Source organism: Cryptomeria japonica, chromosome 11, assembly GCF_030272615.1.
Source record: "Cryptomeria japonica chromosome 11, Sugi_1.0, whole genome shotgun sequence".
NCBI classification, from domain to species: Eukaryota; Viridiplantae; Streptophyta; class Pinopsida; order Cupressales; family Cupressaceae; genus Cryptomeria; species Cryptomeria japonica.
This window is the reverse complement of record NC_081415.1, coordinates 261,710,834-261,721,895: the sequence shown is the minus strand read 5'-3', so window position 1 is coordinate 261,721,895 and position 11,062 is coordinate 261,710,834.

The window sequence follows — 11,062 nt, the reverse complement described above, 5'->3', positions numbered from 1 at the left end:
ACCCAACTGGGAAAAACCACGGTGAGATGGAACTCACAAGTAACTATCTGCAGAATAGAAACCAGACCGGTTAAGGTCTTACAATGTTTTTCACCATAACAGATCCTGTTAGAAATCTCAATCTCTATTAGGAGATAAGTCTGATTAAAGACTACCTTGTTAGAGGATTTTAGATTCACATGTGTGAACCACCTTGTTAGAGGGTTTTACAAAGGCTTTGAGGCCTACCTGATTAGGGGCTACAGACTTGTCAAAGATGTGAGTAATCAAGAAGTGTTTGATCTATCTAATAGCACAAACTGCTTAGTTAGATCCAGTATTGCTCATAGCTAATGTATTCCAGCATTACTTCAGTCTTCTCTCTCTCTCTCACACACAGTTACAACTTGATCTTCTCAGATAAGATCGTTCTCAACTTCCACCTTAAACCCTAGCTCAACATTAAGCCTTTTTGCAACAACCTAAAACCCTAGACATGATGTCCTTTTAAAGGAATCTGATTTCTTGTTGGTCCAATAGGATTTCTTTACAATTTCCTAGGTTCAATGAATCTAGACATACTTAGTAACATGACACAGGAATCACCATCAATGTGTCAGCACCATCAAACAATTGGTGGATTGATAACTCATCACAAAATGTTGGTTGGTAACTCATCTCAGATTATTACCGGTTCATACAAAATACCGGTTGCCGGTTTGACAAAAATGAAGATTGGTAAGAATGTGTTGTGCCGCTTTGCTCCCTCGTACCCCTTGTGATCTGTGAACTGCTTGGGGTCGACATGCCACTTTAGACCGGGAAACACATTCTGCAAAATCGCCACTAGTCTAGAAACTATTATACAACATACTAGTTGGAACAGATACCGGTTGAGCATAAGCTCGTACATATAAAGGGGATCTCAATACAAGTGTGTGTCCATCAATGACAATCACAGCATAAACAACAAAAATGCCAAGAGTGGTACCCTCCACTTCCCCTGCGGTCACTGTCACGGTAGTGGCCGCAGGGTAGTGAACGGGACCACAAGGTCCCCTCATCACTGCGGGCCTGCTTCCGCAGGCCCGCAGTGGTGATGGGACCCGTGGGCCCCACTCCCCACTAAACCTTAAACAAAAAAATTTGCCTATCTTTTCCTTTTTTTTTATATTTATTTTTCTAGGTTTTTTTATTAAATATAAATGTATAAATTGCAATTTAGAAATTGTTAATTTCTTTTCCTTAGTATATACCTTAAGTTATTAAATTTAACTTAGAAAAAAATTTATAGATATTGGGGATTATTGTGTAGTAAATTCATAATTAATTTATCTATAGTAAATTTTATAATTGTAAATTATATTATATCAAATGTTATAATTAGAATCATTCAATCTATTTAAGATCCATTGGGGCACTTAGTTGGCATTTAGCAATTAATTCATATTAATATGATTCGAACCAAATGTCTAAGCAAGTTGCTATTTTTGGGACCAGTGGCTCTACAAGTGATTTTTCTCATGGTATAAATCAACACATTTCTCAACCTTGCATGTAACTTACGCTATCCTTGCTTCATGCGAATTACTTATACTTTATTTGCATTTATTAATGACAAAGTTACGTTTTCTTCATCTTCATGCAAGTCACACGTTTAATTATTAATATGCAAGTTTCATAATTGTCATTTTTACGCAAGTTATATTTCAAGTTTCGAATAATAAATAAGTTAGTTATGGTTTTTATTCTACGTGATTCGTCAAGTGGTTATTTCAATTAATTAAATTATACACGTTCAATTAAGTAATTGTTTTCAAGTATGATGTTTTCATAACTCTTAGTTAGAAAACTAACTAAAGGAAGATGGAAACCAAAACCTAGCAGCGTTCGGTATATACAATGCGTCTGGGTCACGCTTACGGGTAGTGTCATCGTGTTGAACTATTGCACTTAACACCTAATAAAGCTGCATCAATGACGTCTGTGGCATCGTCCCTATAAATCATCGAGGAGTAATAAGGGACACTTGGAAGTTAAAATCCAAGGGGCGGGTAATCCCACTTGGATCGATAATTTAATAAGATAATTCTAAAATGATCTTTCATCTGCTGAGTTAAACCATAGGAAACTCCTATAGGGATGATGAGTGAAATGCTCTTATGAAATTGATTTAATCTCGAAGAATTATTATCAATTAAGAATTGGCCAAGGGTGACGTTTATGATAGGAATTAGGATCTAGTTGTTTTAGGCCACAAGCATTAGGCCATCTTGAGCCTTTGCTTAAGCTCTATCACCGTGGGTAGCAACCGCAGAGAAACTATCTGGGACATTGACCCTAGAAAGGGTTGCATACCCACTAATCAATTTACATCAAACCATAGAGTAGAAAATAGAACTACATATTTTACACCTTGATCCCATGCCGAAACGGGTATGTAGGCAGTCTTGGGATGGAGTTGTCCCTAGTACTCAGGCATTCTTGGGTGGGGTCTAGGCTTGGTATAGGAGGATTGAATAGAATCCAAATTTGAAAGATAAGTATAATAAAAAGGAAAAAGTAATTCAATGCATACTCAGAAGGAATCCCATATGGATTCGCTTGACTTCCCGAGGCTTTAAGCCAAATTTCGAGGCGAAATTCAAGCTTGTATTATGTTATTTAATTACTCCTAAGGACGGCGACCTCGATGCACTTCTATTAGAAGAGTGTAGTACTTAGTGAGTGACTCAGGACCTGAATGGTCCCGATGAGTCTAAGTCTCTGGCCAGAGCACCTCCTTTCCCAATTGGATAGATGCCTACCCCGTATGGGTAGATGCCTATCCTGTATTAGATAGATGAAATTTTATGTCCCATATGGACAAATGCCTAACCCGTATGGTTAGATGCTCATCCCGAATGGATGAATGCATAATCCAAATAGATGGATGCCCAGAGTATGCGATTGAATCAAACACAAATGATTAAATTAAACAAAAAAAAAGAATGGTCAATTTTGTTGGGTTAATTATGGTGGGTTGTTACAGGTAGTGGAAGGTTATTTGTAACCTTTATGTTTGGAATACCACCAACTTTGGTTTTACCCTTGTCCTTGTCTTTCTGATATACTTTGAATCTCTTCTTAGTTCTGCTCTTCTCCTCTTGCTTTTCCTTCTCTACAAGGAATATATCCCATTTATCTGCAATCTTATTTGCAATCTCTTTTACCCTTCCAACCATTAGGCTTACTTGTCGGTGTCCACTAACAAATACAGATCGGTTAGCTTCAGAGATAAGTTCGTCAATTTCTTCCTTGGAGTCTATCGGATGAACTACCAAGAGTGCTTCAACTTTCAATTTCTTATCCAATTCCATCACTGATAGCCTTTTTGCTTCTAGTCTCATGTAGATATCATTTGGTAGCTCATCAATCACTTCTATCAAAACTTTCTTGCATATATCCAAGTGTAAGACAATGCTTTCCTCAATGGTGTTTCTGTTAGTATCATTTGAAGTGTTATACCATTTGCTTACATTTGTCAAATTACCTTCCTCTGTTATCTCATTCAGTGAATCATTCAATGTGGGGGTAACCAGTGTTTGTTTCTTCTTAGGTGTAATTTTCTTCTTCGGTTCTCTAACTGCCTATTGTTTCTTTCTTAGTGTCCTATTTGTCTTAGGTGAAGGAGAGGATACTAGTGAGGGTTTTCTCTTCCTTTCTACTCTCTTAAACTCAACAACCTTACCACTGTCAGTGTCAGAAGATGTTACAACCGGTGAAACATGTGCTTTAGGTTGTAGTCCTTCAAGTTCACTTGCCGATAGACCACTGATGTTCATGACAATTTCTTTGATTTCCTTTACCTTCTTGGAGGCATCTCTAATGAATTTTTCTCTTCTCTTAGTCCTTTTTTGCATAGATACATTGCTCTCTATGGTTTCTGCATTTCCAAATAATTCCTCAGATGACTCTCTTGGTGCATCAAGTAGAGCTTTAGCATAAGTTTCCAAAATAGATAAGTCTACCTCACATCCCATCTTCGTAACCCAAATATTTCTAGGTCTTACTGCTTCCATCCAAGTTTCATCTCTCTTAATAACAAACCATATTTCCTTGTCATATTTATCAACAATGCTCTATGGTAGTCTCTCTCTTTCTCTAATCTTAGATTGGAATGATTTGAAATAGTCTGAATGTTTTTAACACTGTCAGTGCCCATACCAATGAAAGCATCTTGTAACTGTTTTCCTACAAGAATGTCATAACCAAAATCCTTGTGACCTATGTCGGGTATCTTCTTGGTAAAGTACAACATCAGACATACCAGAAGGTTTCCAAAATGGAAAGTACCTTTCTTGTCTCCCTTAATCTTTTTCAGGGTGTCAATTAACTCATCCTTAATCCATTCACATACATCAATCTTAGCATTATTGTGTACCATCTCATATGTACTGTGAATACATAGGATAGAAACAAAATTTAGTCTATTTGCATGAGTAGCTTTGTATCCTAGTACCATACTTACATATCTCACATTGATATCCTTAACATCATTCACTCTAAGTGACTTGTTATCATATGTTGCTCCGATTAAATCCATAACTCCTCTGTTAGGAATCTTCTTGGTTTTATCAGGCCTACTACCAATTGAAGGTAAACTAGTAACTGCCTTAATTGCTTCCTTGGTTATTTTGTAAACTGACTTAACCACATGAATTCTCCATGGACACTTCTTAATACAAGTTTGACAACTTCCTTACAAAATTCAGGAATGTTGAGAATCTCTACAAAACCTAAATTTTTTACAATCTTATGTTCGGGTTTGATTATTCCATTTTCATCATAAATGACCCCATTAAATATTTTCTTCAACTCCTCAGTCCCTAGGTTTTCTATGTTGCAATGTATGTAAATTCTAGGGTCTTCTGCAAATGCTACACCCTTAGGGATTTTTGAAAAAGCTCCTATAAAATCATCTTGTTTCACAATCTCGGGGATAATCCAGAATACGAGTCTAGGGCCTTTAACAATCTCCACAATGGTAGGGTTCAAAATAATCTCTAGAATAGAAGATGAGGAAGCCATTTCAAATATAAATACCTCTGAATCAAAATTTTGAATGCTTGAAAATCACTTCGCAACTTTGCCTTAGAATGCCTTGCTCAATTTTGTGCTCTCTAATCGTTTGAATGTTTGGTGAGTTTGAAATGAGGATTTCCCGGTGCTTTATAGCCAAAAATTTCTTTAAAACAACATTAAATGCTCATCGGTTAAGTGAAAACTTAACACATCCATCGGTAAAGAAGAAATGTATCTTCTCACCATCAACCGAGGGTAGAATGCATGATCTTCAACTTGCTGCAATACCCCCTAAGGATTTTTCCTCAGTTAGATGAAGAATCTCCTATCAGTGGAGGATTAATTTGTTCTACTAGTGAAGATATGGTTTCATTAGTTCTTTGATCACTCTTCTTAACCCATTATTTTGAAAAAAAAATCTTAACTTCATTTACCTTTTCTTTTCCCTTCAAACTAGATCCTTTGTTGTTCATCGATGCATTCTTTCTTCTACAGAATTTAGCAATATGTCCAATCTTGTTACAAATATAACAAGTTACATTATTCCTCTTAATAGCCTTTCCATATCTTTGACCGGTTTGTGATCTGCATTGATTAGATAACTACCCAAATCTTCCACAAACATAGCATTTCACATTCATTCTACAATTTTCTGAATTATGACCAACTTTGTTGCATTTGGAACATTGATCGGTGGGTGAGTTTGTATTCTAATTATTTCTAAATCTACACTGATTTGTTTTGTGACCATATTTGTTGCAATTGAAACATTTCCCATTAAATTTATAAGCATCAGTTTGTCTCACCGGTTTGTTCTGATCTTGATTGTTTGCAGTTCCAGAACTTTCTCCAACTTCAAATCCAAGTCCATTAGTATCTCCATTAGGTTTCTATTTTTTAAGCATGTCATCAAGTTCTTCTGAACTTTTCTTGAATTTTTCTTTGTGCTTATTTGCAGTAGCCAACTCATTTTCCATAATTCCAGCTTGTCTCATAAGCTCAGCTTTATCATGTTGCATGTGAATCAAGTCTGGCTTTAACATATTATTTTCATGACCAAGTCTCAGATTTTCATTTCCAACATCATTAAGTGTCCTAGTCAAGTCTTCTTCATTATTCTTCCCGTCTTCAATATCCTTACATAGTCTCATAGTCATATCTTGCATTTCATTCTTCATATTATTGTTCTCTTGTCTCAACTTGTTTGCAATGTCTCTAAGAGTTTCTTTTTCATCATCATCATTCTGCATCTTCTCATGAAGTTCTTTTCTTTTATTTGGTGCTATATCAAAGTTCTCCTGAAGTCCTTTAATGAATTCCTATGCAATCAATCATCTTCAAGTTTGATATTCTTCAATTTTTCTGCATCAAAATCTTCAAGGGCTCCTTCCAACTATTTTCTTAAGTTCTCCATCTATACCGATGTCAGAATCTTCCTCAAGTTGTTAGGATTTTAAAAATAGAGGACCAGGCTCTGATACCAATTGTTAGATTCAATGACAGTCCCAAAGACACTAAGAGGGGGGTGGACCAGTATCTAACCTGTTAACAGAATATTTAAACTTATTAATAACTTTGCATCCCAAAATAGTGTACCGGTAAATAAGAATTATTGTAATAAACATAAATAATAGAGACAGCATAGAAACACACCATAACACAAGATTTTTAATGAGGAAACCTGGTGTGGGAAAAACCTCAGTGGGATTTATGACCCACAATATTTACTCACTGGCCAATGAATAAATACTACTTACAATGAGGGGCATGCACATGCAAGGAGACCCACAGCCTAGAGCTCATTGCTCAATAAAGAGTCACATTGACTATAAAATGGATTATCAAATCCAATACAATGTACTGCTCAAAACAACATCTCTTATGTCAGGTTCAGTACCAGTTTAAGCTTAGTCAATAACCAAAACCTTTGTTGTCAACTATATCACCTTCACTCATTACCTCATTACAAAATTTCCTTATCACATATTATATCTTCTTCCCATTACACACATAAAATGACTTATAAGATCTCATACATATATGAGTCTTTTACAATATACCATGTTGGCTTTACAAAAGATAATTACATTACAAAACAATTCATATAAACAAAACTTTATCCCATGTCAGCTGGAGTGTCAATATGATTGTTGCTGATGTAATCTGAATACCAGTGAAGTTCTTGCCGGTGCCAGTGTATGCCAGTGTATGAAGTTTTGTGATGTCGGGTATGTAGAAACCAATTGCCGGTGACTTTCCAGTTGGTTTCTAGATGGTTTCCAGATGGTTGCCATCAATGACAACATCAACTATTCTCATAAGAGTGTAGAATGCCAACAGTATACATAGTAACCATTATTTAATGATTTACAACAATGACTAAATGTAGTAATTTATTAATTAATTTCTACAATTCCAAATAATCAATAAAATATAAATCTATAAAATAAACATTAATGAGTGTGTAGGGGAAAAAGCGAGACTAGGCTAACATGCCCTAATCCTACCTTTTGACACACATTGTGGAATACGAAAGAGCCTAGAGGTATCACACAATTGGCTACTTCTTTTTGTGGAAGAGAGAGCCATGGGCTACCTATTAGGGTTTCTATTCCTTTGTTGTAATTGAAAGATAAGATGATGCAAGTTTAATTCCTAACCCCAAAGTGCAAGTATGAACTAATAACAAGATTGCAGAATTGAGATTAAACAATGGAAAGCTGTAAGCACAAGGACAAGACAAGAATGCAGATGCATACCCAGAGTTAAAATCTGAGTGAAAATGTTCGAGACGGGGGCACGGGTGCCACTGTCCTGATTCTGCTCCTCAAACTGTTGTTTTGCAACTTGAAAAGCTGTCAGAAATACTAAAACTTGTTGTCTGACTGAGGGACCAGGGCGCCCAGCGCCACTATCCCAAGGACCAGGGCACCCAGCACCCCTATCCTGGCAGGACCAGGGCACCCCACGCCCTTGTCCTAGCTTTCTGGGTTGGAATTTGGTGTGAAGTTCTATCTTGGTCCGCTTCCGTCGGATCTGCAACTTGCGGCATCGTCCGAATTCCAAAATCTGCACTTATATTTGAAAAGGTATGGTGGGCGGCTATATAGGGTTTTGCCTTAGTCAAACCCCCGCTTTGGTGATTTCCACCTCCACGAATAGCCAAGTTGTATTGTAAAAGTAGTGTGTGTGCAGACCTTATGTGTGTGCAAGATCCTAAAATGCAAGTAAGCAAACTAGAGCAACCTAGAAAGTAAACCCTAATTGCTTGTAAATGATAATGTAAATGCTCCAAATCAAGATGCAAAGTGATCTAAAGCATGAATACAAATGATATAATGAGGCTTATGCAAAGACATGAAAACAACATGAAATCATACCCAACCCCAAGGGAGGGGTACAAGCCAATCTTCAGTCGATGATCCCTTATTGCTCTTCAATGCCTTCAAAGCCCTAAATGGATGAATGAAATTGATGAATGCTTGATGGATGGATGTTGAATGTTATTGAAGTCTTCAAAGATCTGCTCTTTCACTGCATATAAGGTCCCTGAAAACCAAAATTCGGATCCTTTCAAATGAAGAAAGAGAGCTCTTATATATGAAACCCTAGGTCTTAATTTCAACTTTTGGCCAACCTAGAGATTGAATCTCCCGCCAATTTCTTGGGGTTAAGCTTTATTTTATGATTGGATCGTGCTCCTAAAATTTTGGGAAAAATGTCCGAGACCATGTGCACTTCGGGCACCATGGTCCCGACAACTTTTCACCAAATTTTCAAGGCCGTCGGATATGATGATTTTAGAGAGAATCCTAAAGTTACAGGTGATTTCGAGATGTTTTGACCCCCGAAATCAAGCCCCCAAGTTCAAAGTAGGACCTAATTAGGGTTTTTGATTAAATAATGTATTGGAGGAATAAAATGAAAAGGGAACACTTTAATGAAAGGGCCCAACTTTATGATGTGGAAGATGATGAAATAGAACCTTAGACCTAATTAATTTAATTAATTAAGTGCTAAAGGGAAAATGCGATGCAAAGTGCAAGATGCGCCAAGGCGGGAGCTAAACCAAGTGTGAAATTGTACCACCCTAGCAAGTGCATACAATTTATGATGCTACAATGAGTAATAATTTTCCAATTACAATAATCACACATTAATATTAAATATTAATGTTATCCATTGATTTAATTTAATATTTATAAACTATGTAAACCAGTTAATTATTAATTAATAAATAATCACAAACTCAGAAGACAACTTGACATAAGGTTGAACAACATACCACATGACGCAGACCAATGACTCAAGCCAAGACACTAATTGACAAGGGTATCAACTGATAGACTTGAAAAGTACTAAGAGGGGGGGGGGGTGAATCAGTGACACCAAATAAAATACTACTTCAAACACTAATCGGTAGATGAACTTAATCAAGCATTTAAACAAAATACATGTTATCCAAAATGATAAAACAACATCCACAAAAAGTAAAGAATCCACCATGACACAACTATTTTATACATGGAAAACCCAAATACGTAAAAACCACGGTGAGATGGAATTCACAAGTTAACTATCTGCAGTAATAGATAACTGATCGGTTAAGGTCTACAAAGTGCTATGCTAGGAGTGAATCTTGTTAGAGATCCCAAGCTTGATTAGAAGCTTATACCCTATGAAGAGTACTACCCTGTTAGGAGTAACCTCGTTGGAGGATTTGAGAATCCAAACTAATGGATCACCTTGTTAGAGGATTTGTACAATGAAGCTTGCTAGAGCTTACCTGGTTAGGGGATTTGATTCTGTTGTAACGATTAGAAAACAACAAGAATGGATTGATATGTTCTGAGTAGCACAATATTTGCTTGATCAGAACCTTCTAAGTACATTCAACACTGCTCTTCATCTTAACACTTATCACTCTTGATGCATATCAGTATTCGCATACCATCATTCTCTGTCAGTTTCAAATGATTCACTAAGATGTCTTTAAATAGACATTCAAATCTTATGTTGGCCTAAGGAAATCAAAATGCAATTTCCTAGGTGCAGTGTATCTAGACAAGTGATCAAAACTCATCACAAAAATGACTGTCAAGAAGTTGGTGCTGGTAACTCATCACAAAATCGGATACCGATTGGAACAATCAATACTAGTTGGAACAAAACATGTGATCTGTTGTCCTAGAATCTTCTGCTTTATCTCCATCTTCATCTTCATCTTCATTTTGATGCTGACTTAGTGTAGCCACAAGTTATCTCTTAAGCACATACAGGTTGACACAAAGTAACGATTAGAGATAAGCCTTAAAAATACCGGTTGACAGTGTAAACCAATTGAAGTTACACCGGTAATCAATATAATCATATGTGTGTGAGAGAGTGTTTCATCAATGACAACAAGTGATGAATACATTACAATCATCATCAAGCCAACAATTTCCCCCTTTGGCATTGATGGCAACACGGAGAAATTTTGTAGAGTAATACAATATTGCTAAGTGTGCATACACAACATATTTACACATGTTCTCATACTCCCCTTTAATGCAATACTTCCCCTTAATGCATGCATAAATACAAAATTTTCAAAAACACACATACATATTATTACTCCCCCTTTGAATACAATGCCAAAATGATTAAGTAAAATATATACATATATATAGAAAATCTGTATCAAAGTGTTCAACATATATTACAACTTAAAAAAAATTTCATGCATTGGCTAATCTCATAAAAATATCATTGAAGTTTTTCTTCATTTGTGATAAAGCATTTTCCCATGATTCTAGTATGTTAGCAGTATACTCAAATATAGACATCAACTGGGAATGAAATTCTTCCATTGAGTCTAGCGTGTAGGTTTCAGGAGTAGCAAGAATAGCTTCTACATTGGAGTAGGCTCTCTGAAGAATGTTGACATGTGAGGTGAGAAGACTCTTGAGCTCTTTTATAGATCAAAATCTCTTAGCCTTCTCAATATCATTCCTATCCAATATGTAATGCAATTCAT